Source organism: Equus quagga, chromosome 5 (assembly GCF_021613505.1).
Source record: "Equus quagga isolate Etosha38 chromosome 5, UCLA_HA_Equagga_1.0, whole genome shotgun sequence".
In the NCBI taxonomy this organism is placed as follows: Eukaryota; Metazoa; Chordata; class Mammalia; order Perissodactyla; family Equidae; genus Equus; species Equus quagga.
In genome coordinates this window covers 21,799,750-21,815,895 of record NC_060271.1, presented here as the reverse complement: position 1 = coordinate 21,815,895, position 16,146 = coordinate 21,799,750, and the positions used below count along the sequence as shown (strand labels likewise).

The window sequence follows — 16,146 nt, the reverse complement described above, 5'->3', positions numbered from 1 at the left end:
GATTGTGGCAAGTTGCTGAAGAAAAAAACAGTACCATAACATCTTACAGGAGGGCAATATTTACAGGCAAAAGAGGGGGAAAATGTTCTTTTAATCTACCTACTTAAGGTAGAATTACTATACTTTACTAGTTAAAGGAACTATGAAAACCACTCTTGGTTTAATGAAAAACTACATACAGTCTCCAAGGTGAGGTTCATAGAGAACTCTCAGAAAACTGAGTTAAAAATTTGTTTCCAAAAGAAAATTCCAAATTAAGATCGATACCCTTATTCTTGGATCATACATTATGATCAAGTGGGATTCATACCAAGGACACAGGAATGGTTCAACATCCGCAAATCAATCAACATGATATACTACATCAATAAACTGAGGAATAAAAACCACATGATCATCTCAATAGATGCAGAGAAAGTATTTGACAAGATCCAATAGCCATTTATGATAAAAACTCTGGACAACATGGGGATAGAAGGGAACTACCTCAACATAATAAAGGCCATGTATGACAAACCCACAGCCAACATCATACTCAGTGGGCAAAAACTGAGCACCATCCCCCTGAGAACAGGAATGAGACAAGGATGCCCTCTATCACCAGTCTTATTTAACATAGTACTGGAGGTCCTGGCCAGAGCAATCAGGCAAGAAAAAGGAATAAAAGGAATCCAAATAGGAAGGGAAGAAGAGAAACTCTCGCTGTTTGCAGAGGACGTGATCTTATATATAGAAAACCGCAAAGAATCCATTGGAAAACTTTTAGAAGTAATCAACAACTACAGCAAAGTTGCAGGGTATAAAATCAATTTACAAAAATCAGTAGCATTTCTATACTCTAATAATGAACTAACAGAAAAAGAACTCAAGAACACAATACCATTCACAATTGCAACAAAAAGAATAAAATACCTCGCGGTGAATTTAACTAAGGAAGTGAAAGACCTATACAATGAAAATTACAAGGCTTTTCTGAAAGAAATGGATGACGACATAAAGAGATGGAAAGACATTCCATGCACATGGATTGGAAGAATAAACATAGTTAAAATGGTCATACTACCTAAAGCAATCTACAGATTCAACACCATCCCAATCAGAATCCCAATGACATTCTTTACAGAAATAGAACAAAGAATCCTAAAATTCATATGGGGCAACAAAAGACCTTGAATTGCTAAAGCAGTCCTGAGAAAAAAGAACACAGCTGGAGGCATCACTATCCCTGACTTCAAAACATACTACAAAACTACAGTAATCAAAACAGCATGGTACTGGTACAAAAACAGGTGCACAGATCAATGGAACGGAATTGAAAGCCCAGAAATAAAACCACACATCTATGGACAGCTAATCTTCAACAAAGGAGCTGAGGGCACACAATGGAGAAAAGAAAGTATTTTCAACAAATGGTGCTGGGAAAACTGGAAAGCCACATGTAAAAGAATGAAAATTGACCATTCCTTTTCACCATTCACCAAAATAAACTCAAAATGGATCAGAGACCTAAAGCTGAGACCTGAAACCATAAGGCTTCTAGAAGAAAATGTAGGCAGTACACTCTTTGACATCAGTATTAAAAGGATCTTTTCGGACACCATGTCTTCTCAGACAAGGGAAACAATAGAAAGAATAAACAAATGGGACTTCATCAGACTAAAGAGCTTCTTCAAGGCAAGGGAAAACAGGATTGAAACAAAAAAACAACCCACTAACTGGGAAAAAATATTTGCAAGTAATACATCTGACAAAGGCTTAATATCCATAATATATAAAGACCTCACACAACTCAACAACAAAAAATTAAACAACCCAATCAAAAAATGGGCAGGAGACATGAACAGACATTTCTCCAAAGAAGACATACGGATGGCCAATAGGCATATGAAAAGATGTTCATCATGGCTGATGATCAGGGAAATGCAAATCAAAACTACACTAAGATATCATCTTACACCCATTAAAATGACAAAAATAACTAACACAAATAGTAACAAATGTTGGAGAGGTTGTGGAGAAAAAGGAACCCTCATACACTGCTGGTGGGAATGCAAACTGGTGCAGCCACTATGGAAAACAGTATGGAGATTCCTCAAAAAATTAAAAATAGAACTACCATACGATCTAGCTATCCCACTACTGGGTATCTAGCCAAAGAGCTTGAAGTCAACAATTCCAAAAGTCCCATGCACCCCAATGTTCATTGTAGCATTATTTACAATAGCCAAGACGTGGAAGCAACCTAAGTGCCCATCAACAGACGATTGGATAAAAAAGATGTGGTATATATATATACAATGGAATACTACTCAGCCGTAAAAAAGAACAAAATCGTCCCATTTGCAACAACATGGATGGACCTTGAGGGAATTATGTTAAGTGAAATAAGCCAGATAGAGAAGGACAATCTCTGTATGACTCCACTCATATGAGGAATTTAAACCTGTGGACAAAGAGAACAGATTAGTGGCTACCAGGGGAAAGGGGGGGTGGGAGATGGGCACAAAAGGTGAAGGGGTGCACCTACAACACGACTGACAGACAATAATGTACAACTGAAATTTCACAAGATTGTAACCTATCATTAACTCAATAATAAATAAATAAATAAATAAATAAAAGATCAATACCCTTATTCTCTCTCATCTCATCTTCTGGCCCCCACCTTACAAGTCTTGTTAAGCTTTGGTCCCTGAAATAAGACTGCCTGGGTTTGAATCTCAATCTAGTTAACTTACTAGTTGAGTCAACGTGGGTCTTTAAATTTCTGGGTTTCTCCATTTGTAAAAATTGGAATGATGATAACAGTACTTAACTCACAGGGTTATTATAGATATAAAACAAGATAAGCTATGCAAAGTACTTAACTACTTAACATAATGCCTGGCATTGTAGTTAAAGCTCAGTAAATATTAGCTGCCATTACTTTTATTGTTGTTACTACACTTCATTTCAGCTCAGGTACCACTTATTCCAGAAAGTCTTCCTTGATGAAACCTTCACCCCAAAATTCCTCTCTTCTGCATATCCTACATATACCTCTATTGTAGTATTTCTGTCACTGGATCCTATTTGTTTGTCTACCTCACATACTCTGTCCTCTCTAAGTGCTGGGGTTGTATCTTGTATCTGTGTATCTGTAGGCCCAGCAAAATGATTGGCACATAATAAGCCTTCAAAGAATTATTTGTTAATTTTAAAAGTTTACCCAATATTTAAATAAATTTATGTTATTTTTTAAACTAACAAAATCTAGCAAAAGATGTCAGCTCCGATATGGAATTACTCGAGTTTTAGTCATTTGAGTCAGATCCTTAATGTTTATTAATTTCCTTAGCTAAAGGAGGAGAGAGACAGGAGAGAAAAACAAAGTTCTCAGTTCACTAAGAAATGAGAGCTTTTCAACTTAAATTAGGGAGAGCACTAGAATGGGAGGTATGATAAGAGATGAGCAAAAAGAGAAACTGAAGAAAAGCCAAGTGGATTAAGAAGAGAGAACTAAATCTAACATAACCAGCTAGGAAACAGCCTTTCCTGCTTAAACACTAAACTGAAAAATCCTTTCAAATCACAAAGCAATCTTTCCTCATAAAAGGAGCAACCAAATTTCAGTTCCCTGAGCTATCCATTTCAGACCACTCCACTTCACTCAAAGGCAAGATGGGCTTTCATAAGATGGAACTTTCTGAACAAAGCAACGGTGGAGAATAGCTTCCCAGTTCACCTAGGCAAATAGCCATCCATCACTGATGACACCTAGAGCCATTCCATTTCCCTCCTCCTGAGCAATGATAAGAAGGAAAAGGAAAAAACACCTCAAAGTCTGGTCACCTAGGCGAAAAAATGGAAACCAGTCTATCACAATTGTAATGCCTTTAGCTGCTACCTGGTACTTATTAATCAAAAGTTTGTATTAATTGGGTACGATTGCTATTAAGTTTCAAAAGACCTATCTGTTAAGGTTTAGTCCAAAGCCATTTTGACAACCAGGTTATAAGTGAGAGTATTAATCGAAACACTGGTGTAGCTGAAAATAGCTCTCCTACCATAGAGTCACCAGCTCAGAAATGATCTAGTCATCAAGGGCTTTATAATATTTAAAGACAGATTGAAGGCAAATGATTAAACCATGTACTTTTTAAAAAAACTGTAACTAGGGGGTTACAATGCTGCATATAATATACTCAGAATCTCCTGCTTTGCTTTTTCTCCCACCACCTTATGACTAAAAGACTCTGGATAATGCTGTCAGCAAGGAGAGCACGCCTCCAAGCCACAGCGTGAAGGAACCCACACCTCTCTATGTAACACTGTCTTTGTACTTCAAAAAGCACAGGTATCAAATGATAACAGATAAACTTGCGCCTGCATATAAAAGTCGTTCTAGAAAGACAGAAATTTTTTTTCTAAAGAGAAAAGCATATGGATATGATGTCACGAATCTAGCAATTCCCTGTATAGGCCCCTTGTAGATGCTATTGTTAAGAACCTACATTTGATTGCCATCTCTGACTGCAGGGCTGATAAATTATTTGCATTCACCATAACCATACCAACCTTCTTTGGAAACCCACACAACAAACCTTGAATCAGAGCACTGTTTTGTTGTTTGGGAAGGGTTGTTCTTCGTTTTGTTTTGTTTTTTGCTGGCTGGTTTTGTTTCTAAACAGAAGGTCATTTAGAGGGCTGCAGCAGAAATACATAAATTAAATAAAATAGCAGTAAACTTGGGAGGAAATAATATAGCAAACAAAGAAGTGTTACTTCAGCAGACATAGCCAGTAGAGGAAAAGTTTCTGTCAATTTATCCATTAAAAACCTCTCTTTTTGGAGTATTATGTAAGCGTCATAAAAAAATTTAAAAAAAAACAAACCTGCAGTGGGCTGAACTGGGCCATGTGAGGGCTCAATACAACCAAGCTTCGGATACTGAAATATCTCGAACCACTTTTTGCTTATAGCAAATAAAATGCAGAGCTACAGATGCTTTATCATCTGTGTGTAAATGAAAGCAAAACTGTGTGAGTAGCTAGTACTCTTAGAATTTTTGAGAGCCAGTTTATTTAAATGAAATCAAAGCCAATCTGTATCTGTGCAGAAATAATTTTCTTAGGGCTCTTACTCTCTAGGCTTTACAGAGCTGCACACGCTCTTCCCTCTGCACCTCCCTTTGATGTAAAGAAGTGAAAAGAGCTCTGCAGGTTAAAAATCACTTCAAATGAATCTGGGAGAAGGAAGTTCAAAGGGATTAGAATATCACTTTTCTCACTAGCCTGCTATAGAACAGGGTTCAGCTCTTCCCTGCCTCATTCTTTGTGCTCCTAGAGCACATCTTGGAATTTTTCATGCTTCTTTATGTTTCCACATCTATCTCTGCCTCCATAGGTGAACTCTCTGATGGCAGGAACTGGGTTTTATTTAGCCAGCAACAGTGTTTGTTGACCTGAATCGTATGTATCTATAGTATGCACATAACCCCTAGATATTAATTATCATTAAGTGACTTGAATTAAGCATCCTAGAGAAGGTATTAAAAATGCAATAAGCATACTTTAAGGCACTAAATATAAGATAAGACATGCAAAGAGCCAGGGATCACAAATACTAGAAACATGTGCTCTAGTTAAGGTCATCTACATAATACAGACTGACATTCAGATAACTTGGAATTGTTTGGTTTATTTACTGCAGATGTGTGGCTTTTAACAGACTTCATTTTTATGACGTGCTTATATGTATCTTTCTCTCATGCCTCCATTTCAAGTTGACTATAATTCACACATTCTATTGACAGAAATAAAAATTGGGGCAAAATGGTCAAAATTCCTCACCACCAAATTATCTAGTATGGACTCTCTCTGGCCACAAAGAAACTGCCCTTTCCTTACCCTCATCTGTAAAATGGCACTATTTCTCTGCTGCCTCATAAGCAACATTAATTCCAGGCAGGGCAAAAAGGATATCCAAGCGTGTTTCAGTAATGTGTGTGTGTGTGTCACATACATACATACACATACAGACACACACTCCTGGAGGCACACAGGAAAACCCTTGAAAACACATCATACACAAAGGGCCTTCACTCTTCACCTCTTCCTCCTCACTAACAGAGGCAGCCATGCTGCCAAGGCAGCAACCCCCACGTGAAATATGAAAGAGTGGAGGCGAAACAGCTCAATCAAAACAGCTTGGGAAAGGTAAGGAAGGTATGCTTGTCAGCGAAAGTCTCCATGGAAAGGCCAGAAAACTCTTGCTTCTGCTGTGACCATCCTGGGCAAATAACCCTACCCAAAGTCTGCTTACCTGAACTTAGAGGCCAAGCCCTCCCTTTCACCTTTCGCAGAAAGGGTAACAGGAAAATTCACCCCATTATTTGACAAGCACACTGTGAGAAATGTCAGGGTGCAGCGTGTAAGCATATTCTGGAGAGCAGAGCTGAGAGAGATTTTGAAAACCAAGCAGTTAGAGACTGACGAGGCGGAACGCACAGGTAGAAGAGAAGCTTGGCGCCACTTGAGCACTTGGGGCTGTTTTGCCTCAGGCCAAAAGCCACCGACTGACCAAGCAGGATGCAGATTACTCAACTTGCGGAAATGGAATCTGTCTCCAGCTTCTCTGTACAGGAGAAGAATTTATTCTGATTAAGACTCACTCATTCTACCCAGCCCACTTCCACAAGCCTCCAGCTGACTCAGGTTGCCCTCAGTTAAGAACAATATACACTGAGCTGTATGCAAAAAATCAGAGGAGCCATTTCTTAATAGGCAGGATGGCAGTTCTTTTAAAATTTTAAACCTGCATCTGAAATTAGAGTACAGAAGTAAAACCCAATCAATATAAACTCCCCATCTCCCAGGTCTGATAACACTACGTATTCCTCTCATCTAAAATTGAGAGAATCCATGAGCACACATTTATTTCAAACAAACTCAAATGTGTTGCTGGATTAGAATCAAAGCAAAATGTTACACCAGTTGGAAGAAAGAGAGCATTCCTAAAAATCCTGTCATTTGCTGAGAGAGTTTAAAAAGGGGAATTGGGGTAAGCCGCACCGGGCACCCATCTTTGGGGACAGAGTCTGCAGTTGGTGGAGTTTCAGATAGGCCTTGGCCAAAATTCTTCTCTGCTTTTGTTTCTCCTAGGACAGCATCTGTGATGGCTAACTCAAGATTCAGGGACACGCATAATTCCTTCTTATCTTAGGGTATTTTACAGTTTCCTTTTGTGATTGACCAGAGAAATTCAGGATTTATATAATTTGAGTCTTGCATGATGCTAAGCTGTGGAACTGCTCACCTGAGGGCCTGAGTAACAAACCTGATACCAAAAAGGCAGGAGCACCCTGATACAGAAAAGACTTTTAAGAGGTGACTGGCTGGGTATATCTAATACCCATGAAATCTCCAGAGGACACACACTTCCAAACTGGGGGCAAAGGCTGCAGCTGTAGCACTTTTTCCACCTCCAGATAACCACCTCATTGCTCATTCAGGGATACGGGTTATCGGTGGTGGAGAGAGTGGGCTGGATTAAAGGAAAGCTGGAGACAGACTGTATTGTAGACAGGGGCTTCACCTAAATAATTCTGAGCCGAAGTTATTCTTTTGAGCCCAGCTTCAGACATTAAATTGCCTAGTCTCCTACATTCCTGGGATTCTGCAAGGAAGACTGGGCCTCTGTTGTCAGTGAATTACCTTGGAACCCAAGGGAGACCTCAGCCTCTTTGAAGGGAATCTTAACACCAATAACATCATCCCTCTCAGAGAGAATTTCTGGTCCCTAGAATGGCAGAGGAAGCAATGGACCGTAAGATCCATGAAAGCAGAGATCATGTCTGTCTTAATCAATACTGCACGTCTGATACCTAGGATAGTAGGCACCCAATAAATACATTTAGAAGGAAGGAAGGGACTAACTCTGTAAGCTACTTCTGCACAAAATCCAAAAGTGCTATTGAATCAGCCCCAGTCAAAACACTGTCCTGACCAAAAGACAGAACCAACCTGGCCTAGCAACAGGCCTTGCCAAGCATGGGCACACCATCAGTGTCGGGGGAACTGAATTGGGGCTGAGGGCCAGGTGGTGTCATGGCAGCAGAACAGAGTCCTCTTTCAGAGGAGAAATATCCTTGGCTGAAGGAGGAAACAAGCAGCCAGTCATGCTCCTTAGTGGCAGGTTACAATAATGGAAAAGGCACAATACAGCTCTCCCTGTCATGGGCTTCAACCAACCTCAGGGCTGTAAAGCTGTAAAGCTATATGAATGAAGGCCTACTTTTCCTGACAATGCAGAAACGCCAGCTGCCTATGTTATACTTTCAAAAATGTGGGGATTGAGGTCCCACTGGACAGAGATTTAAGAAGTCAGCAGCAGGGCTAGCCCGGTGGCACAGTGGTTAAGTTCGCACACTCCACTTTGGTGGCCTGGGGTTCACAGGTTCGATCCTGGGCGTGGACCTACACACCACTCATCAAGCCATACTGTGGTGGTGTCCCACACATAAAATGGAGGAAGACTGGCACCAATGTTAGCTCCAGCAAAAAGAGGAAGATTGGCAACAGATGTTGGCTCAGGGCCAATCTTCCTCACCAAAAGAAAACAAAAAGAAGCTAGCAGAGACCTCAAACCTACTATTTACTGGGTCATCTTGGGATTAGTCAAGAGTTTAACCAAACAAGATTTTATGTTATCATATTATAATGACTATTGCTAACATCTGCTGAACTGTTATTTATGCACCTGGGAGTAGGCTAAGAACTTTGCATGAATGTTTTATTTCATCCTCACAACAATCCCATGAGAGGTACTATTATTCCCATTTTGTAGATGAGGAACCTGAGGGAAGATGGGTTTCAGTAACACTACCCAGCACATAACAGAACCAGGACTCAAATTCATGCTTGTCTGACTCCCAAGTCCATGCTCATGCTCTTGGCCACTCTGCCGCCTGTCTTTTGCTCAGTTGAAGAATAGGTAGGTGGTCAAGACCATCTTACAACATCTCTCTAAAACTTATCTTGTACTGTCTGGAATCAAAAGTGGCTAAAGGACCTTAGCCACATGGGCTGACTTTGCTTAAGGAAGTTCTTGGATGAAGGATCAGAAAGAAAGTTCAAAAGGCAGGCCCTGAAAGCAACAGCTATGCTTTTTTTTTTTTTCCTGAGGAAGATTAGCCTTGAGCTAACATCTGTTGCCAATCTTCCTCTATTTTATATGTAGGTCGTTGCCACAGCATGGCCAATGAGTGGTGTAGGTCCACGCCTGGGATCTGAACCTGCAATCCTGGGCTGCGGAAGTGGAACACACCAAATTCAACCACTAGGCCATGGGGCCAGCCCCAAGAGCTATGCGTTTTGACCCAAACTCTTCAGTACTACTCACCTGAGAACAGATGTCCAAACACTAACTAGACACACAGTTCTTGCTCATGTTCCTGCCAATTCCACATAATGCCTTGAATTGGAAGCTGTTCCAATTAGTAAGATTTTTACACAATCTCCAAAATAAGCCAAAAGGCCTTGCTTTGGCCCTGCAATTGTTATTTTGTTTTTATAAACTCTTCTGCTATCTTATTATTTCCTCCCTTGAGGAATTCCTGAGGAGAGTCAATTTAAGACAGCTTTTAAATGGAACTGGATTTACTGCCCAATTACACCATTTTTTTATCCCTCTTCACTGTGTCACACAAGTTAGGAAATAAGTTTGTGTTTGCAAAATGTTTCTAAAGACAAAAAGACAAGCAAAAAGACAAAACTTCAGTCTTCTCAAACAGAGAGAAGGACTTAGATGATTGTTTCACTGAAGAGTATTTAAGCAAGAGACAATTACTTCATTTCACTTGGAGCAGCCTAACTTTAGAGGGTTCTGATTGGTCTTACTTAGGTCAATTAAACTGTGATATAACAAGATCCCACAGACTTGCTCAATACTAGCTGAATTTTAGAATCAAGCAGCTTTCAGGGTTTGTGTTAACAGCCAGAAAACTTTACCTTCCCCCGGCTGCCATGTACTCAAGTCATTATCCTACAATCTGAGGAGACAGATTTAGGATTAATAATTTATTACCTTCCTGTACTGCAATGTAGTTAAGAATATAGGACAGTTTGGCAGGAGAAAGTTCCTGCTGAAGGCTCATCGCGGTGAGATGTATTCCATTAGTCATTCACCTTAAATTAGGTGCCCAGCAGATGCAAGAAGAACAGAGATATAACACCACCTAAAAAGTCTCCTGAAAGTGCTTTTCTCCTGAAGATAAGACTGATGCATGTTCAAAATATATTATTCTCTTAAAGGAAAAAGATCCCTTTTGGTCTGACTGGTGCAACAGGGGCTACAGCTCTCAGAGTACCACCAAAGGGTAGGAGCAAGGGAGGAAAAGAGTTCAGGTGCCTTCTGTCTGCCAGGGGCAAATGCAAGCAGTTACGAGAACAGAAAGAACGGCAACTAGCGGGGAAAAAGACCTCTTGCTAAGCCAGGAGCTGTCTTTGTCCCATCTGCAGTCTCTGTGGTGGTTGAGAGTGATAATTAATCTCTCCCACCCAGAGTTTGGGACTAATTAAAAAATAAAACATGGCAGTTAGCATAGATGGAGATCAAAATACCATCTTTATAATAAGTGATAAGGTGACTGGAGAACATAGCTTAGATGTACAATCTCAATCTAATACTTTCCTGTACTGAATTAAACTTACTCAGTTGGACAAACGCAGGCTGTCCTGACATGGGCAGGCCAGTTAGAGCACAGCGGGGAGAGAATGCATGCAAATCCTGAAGACCAGCCATTTCACACAACGGGATTCTTTCCCAATCTCACCAAACAGAAAAATCACTCTCCCATTCATTCAGAGAAAAAGTGGAAAAGAGAGCAAAAATTACCTTCCAAATATTGTTCCCTCCTGGGAAATGAAGTGCCCACTTAATGGGCCAAGATTGAAAAATAGAGTAGGAAAGAATGATTCTCCTTAATACGTATTCTCCAGAGTGGTGCTATTTCCAGTATTATCTTTTTTTCTTTTTAAAGATTAGCACCTGAGCTAACAACTGTTGCCAATCTTCTTTTTTTGCCTGCTTTTTCCCCCCAAGTCCCCCCAGTACATAGTTGTATATTTTAGTTGGGGGTCCTTCTAGTTGTGGCATGTGGGACGCTGCCTCAGCATGGCTTGATGAGCGGTGCCATGTCCGCACCCAGGCTCCGAACCAGCGAAACCCTGGGCCGCCGAAGCAGGGCGCACGAGCTTAACCACTCGGCCATGGGGCCAGCCCCTCCAGTATTATCTTTAGGTTAACCTAACAAACCTTTATTGCCTCCTACCATGTGCTAGATGCTAGGTATGGAACTATGAGTAAGACAATTTCATGAAGCAGATACATAAGCAAGTAATCATAGTAGACTTCTGCTCCCAGCAATGGTGGAGTAACTGGTACTAGATTCACTATCTACCACACATAACTATAAAACTGGATAGAATATATGAAACAACGTTTTCAGTCAGGAGGTAACAGGCCGAGCAAGGCTGTAGTCCCTAAGAGAAGGGAGACTTGAAGTGAGCCCCACAATTGCCCAGTTCTCTGTTAAGGGACAACTTCCCAACCACGGCACACAGAGGGAACCCAAACAGAACAAGGGGGTCTCACTGAGCCCAAGAAGCAGAGATCTGAGTTTGGCTAGAATTTGAGCGGCGAGACACTGGAGAGGAAGGAGCTGTGAAAAGAGGGGGCCCCAGACGTCCACTTGGAGGGTCCCCTGGCAGTCTGTGGCTGACAGCTGGAATGTAAAGGCACAGGGCGAGACCACCTGAGGTTTATTCAATAGCAGATGCTACAGGGCTGAGAGGGAAACAGAATCACTAGAGGTCAAGCAGTGCTGGGGGTAGGAGGTAGGAGCATTTGGAATTCCAGCTCTGCCAGAACGAAGAAATCACATTAACACCACAGACCAGCAGACACCAGAAAGGCCTCAACTGAAGACTAAGGACCACACTCTGGAGCAAAACCTACTCTGAATCTCTCCTCACAAAGCCCAAAGCCATATACGGTATAATACGATACAATAATAGGGAGAGACATAGACACCATGAGAAATTAAAGGACAAGTTCAAACCAGGGGCTTCGGGGAGAGCATCAGAAGGGAGCTCATGTTTACGTGAATCAGAATACAGAGGCAGAACGGTGAGTGCACGTGCAGAGGAACGGAGCGCTCTGCGTGGAAACATGAGACGGCACTCCATCAACAGCGATTCGGATGTGGAGGAGAGAAAAGAGTACAGAATGACTCAGGGGTTTCCACCTCAGAATACAAGTGGAGGTGGTCTTTTCCCGGTTACAGGGAATAAAGGAGGAGGAAGGGGGTAAAAGATCATGGGTTCAGTTTTGATATATTAAGTCAGAGGTAGTTGTGAGACATCCAGTTGGAGATGTGTGACATACAGTGGCTATGTGGTCTGGAGAGAAGAGAATGAACAGTTATAGATTTGGGAGTAGTGAGCACACAGGTCACAATTACGGAAACGAATGAGATTGCCCAGGGAGAGTACAGAAGAGACAGACAAGAAAGGGTAGAAACAGAACCTTAAGAACAAAACATTTAAGGGACAAGCTGAGAAGGGAATGTGGGAAGAATAATTTGAAAGCTCAATGCATTGACGAGAAGGAGAACAAAGAAAAGCACGGTGTAACTTAAGGCAGCTGAGGAAAGGGCATCAAGAAAGCAGGAGTCAAAGGGGTCAAATGCAACAGAGACGTTAAGGAAGGTGAGAAGTAAAGGTGTCCAGTTAGGGAGGTCACTGGTCACCCTGGCAAAAGCCAAGGTTTAGGCAGAAGCCAGAGCTTGCTGGGTTCAGAAGAGGACAGAGGTGGGACAGTGGAGACAGCAACTGTAATCTGCTCTTTCAGAAAGCTTCGCAGACTGGGAAGACTGAGGCAGCAACCTGGCTAGAGCTCACTCACAGAGAACATGCCTGGCTCAACAAATATTTATTGAATGAATAAGTAAGTTTAAAAAAATGAATAAATGAATGATCTGTACCCATCTGGTTGTTTCACCAGTCCTTGTTTCTTGCCATGTCAGTTTGTCTATCTGCAAACTAGATATCTATTAGGCCCAAGTCAAGTTCCATTTCCTCCATGAAGCCTTCCTTGATTTTTCTAACTTTCAATAACCTCCTCTACTGTAATCAAAAAGACAATAACAAGCATTGGTGAGGACATGGAGAAATTAGAACCTTCATACATTGCTGGTGGAAATGTAAAATAGTGCAGCTGCTGCAGAAAACAAAAAGTTAAACAAAGAGTTACCATATGATTCAGCAATTCCACTCCTAGGTAAATAAATAAAACGTGGCATAGCCATACAGTGGAATATTATTCGGCCATGAAAAAGAATGAAGTACTGATTCATGCTACAACATGAATGAACCTTGAAAACATGCGAAGTGAAAGAAACCAGATATAAAAGGCCACATACTATATGAATCCATTTATATGAAATGTCTGGAACAGGCAAATCCACAAAGTCAGAAAGTAGATTAGTGGTTTCCAGAAGTTAAGGGGAGGGAGGAATAGGGTGTAATTGCTAATAGGTATGGGGTTTCTTTGGGGAGGTAAGGAAAGTGTTCTGGAATTAAACAGTATTATATCTCAATTAAAAAATAATAATAACTTCCTTTTATCTCTTACTACAGTACTCCTAAATCCTACCCATCTATTTAGCACTACATCTACCGATTTGTATTGAGTGAAATGACTTTCTTCATTGAGAGAGAGGTTCCTTGAAGACAGACGCCTCATCAATGTTCTCTGGACTATCTCATTAGCTTCCGAACAGATATTCTGACCTCTAGCCCTGCCCTCCCTCCCCTTTCCATCTACCTCCCATCCCCACCATTATCATTCTTCTATATTCCAGCAAAAATGACCTGGAAATTTACCAGTTTTTACTCTTCTACTTAAAATTCCCAATAGTTCCCAGTTCCCTAAGGCAATGATCTCCAAAGTAGGGTGTTTGCTTACAAGACGTGCACAAGACAAATCACTGGGGTATGAAAAGGAAATATTAAAACTATTTATATTTATTTTTTAGTTAATCCTTTAAAATTTTTGGTTTTGGTATCTCATATACATGAGGCATTAGTACAATGGTACTTGTTATATAAACAAACATATATTGGGATACATCCTCCATTTTTTTATGGATTAGACTGCATAATCAAGAAAATTTGTAGACCAGCTGCCTAAAAAGAGATAATGAATAAAGAGATAATAATGCCACTACTCAAAAAATATACAAATATTTAGTTGAATATCTTGTTTCAGACTTTCTACCATATAAAAATGTTTTTTTCTTCTCACAAAATTGGCACCATAGTGAATATGCATTTGTATATCCTGCTGTTACCGCTTAACATAGGAGCATTTCCCCATGTATTTATTTTTCTAAAATATAAATTCTGAGGTTGGATAATATTCCACTATGTGGACACGCCATCATTTCCCCACCCTCCTGTTGTTGGGCGGTTGTAGCAATGTTTTACAACACAGAATAAATGAGCGTTGATGAAGGCTCTCATTCACAACTATCTAAATGTGTCCTTGAGATAAATTCCTAAAAGGGGTATTACTAAATCAAAGGACATGAACTTTTTAAAGATCTTGATATTTATGCCAAAAAGTTCTCTGTTCAAACTCCCCAGCACAATATGAAGGCAACCACGTTACCCCTTGGCAGCAATAGATGTTTTTACACTAATCTTCATCAATAAGATAGATTAAAAAGGATTTCTCATTTTAATCTGCAGTTCTCCGGTTAGTAATGAGAATTAATATTTTTTAAATGTTTATAAGTCATTTTAATTTCTTACATATGGTACTCTGTTTAGATCCTTTATTCATTTTTTTCTATTAGGATATGGTGTTTTTTGAAAAATCGATGCGAAAGAGTTCTGATAAATTAACATGTATAACAAATCCATCTGCCATGTGTTGCTTGCATGTTCCCTCAGTTTGAACACACGTGGTTCTTGGTTCTTCCATGGTAAAAGCTCCAAACTTTTCTAAAATGGAACTGGTACAATCTAATCCCCACTAGAACCACTCCTAACAATACCGCCTTTGTACCTTTATACTCAATCTGCTCACTAGGTGCTGTTTCGAAGTCCCAAGGTCAAGGGATACTAAGACCGGCCCAATGAGCCCATAGTACTATGGTTAACTAAGTGTTAGATTGGAAAATACAGAAACGCTTCTTCCTGCCCTGTACTTGGAATCCCTCAAATAACAAGCTGCCTATCACGGTTCGAGGTAAAAAACTATCTTTCGGGGCCGGCTCCGTGGCCGACTGGTTAAGTTCGCATGCTCTGCTGCAGCGGCCCAGGGTTTGGATCCTCAGGGCACGTTGAGGCGGCATCCCACATCCCACAACTAGAAGGACCGGCAACTAAGATATACAACTGTGTACAGGGGGGGTTTGGGGAGATAAAACAGAAAAAAAAAAAAAGATTGGCAACGATTGTTAGCCCAGGTGCCAATCTTTAAAAAAAAAAAAAAAACAACTATCTTTGGTCCTCCAAAAGATCACCTGTGTTTGGAAAGTAGAGCAGCAGAAGATAAAGAGCACGAGCACTGGAGTCAACAAACCTAGGTTCAGAATCCTGGCTCTGTCAGATTCTTGCTGTGTGACCTTGGCCAAGTCATTTTGCCTCTCTGGGCCTCAATTTCCTTATCTATAAAGTGAGAATAAAACTATCTGTTCTAGGGTTATCATGAGGATTAAATGAGATAAGAGATGTGATGTTTATAACCAGGAGTCTGGTATGTGCTAGGTTCAATTCAAAAAATGTGATTTTCCTTCTCTGATGGTACTAAATCAATTACTTATTTAATTCAAATGATCTTACATAAAATGTTGGCCTGAAATAGTTAGCTGTCCCAGCAAAGCATCATCTGGGTAAAAATCATTTAGGTCAGCTTTCTGTCAACTGCAATTTCCACTGCTATAATTATGCAGTCATCAACCACCAGTGCCAGACAACAAAAACCCCAAAGCTGATGTTACTGAAATTGCTAAATACAGTAATTACTTGATTCTCAAGATCGTGACCACCAATTCCTTTCAGAAATCTTTGTAATTATAGGAGCAGAAGGCTGATTAGT

General features: G+C 40.5%; 1 protein-coding gene across 6 annotated transcripts in view; it reads right to left on the bottom strand.

The window, feature by feature from the left end:
• Positions 1-16,146, bottom strand: part of KIAA0319L (KIAA0319 like) — a 90,184-nt gene that overhangs the window by 69,990 nt on the left and 4,048 nt on the right. The window lies entirely within an intron of this gene.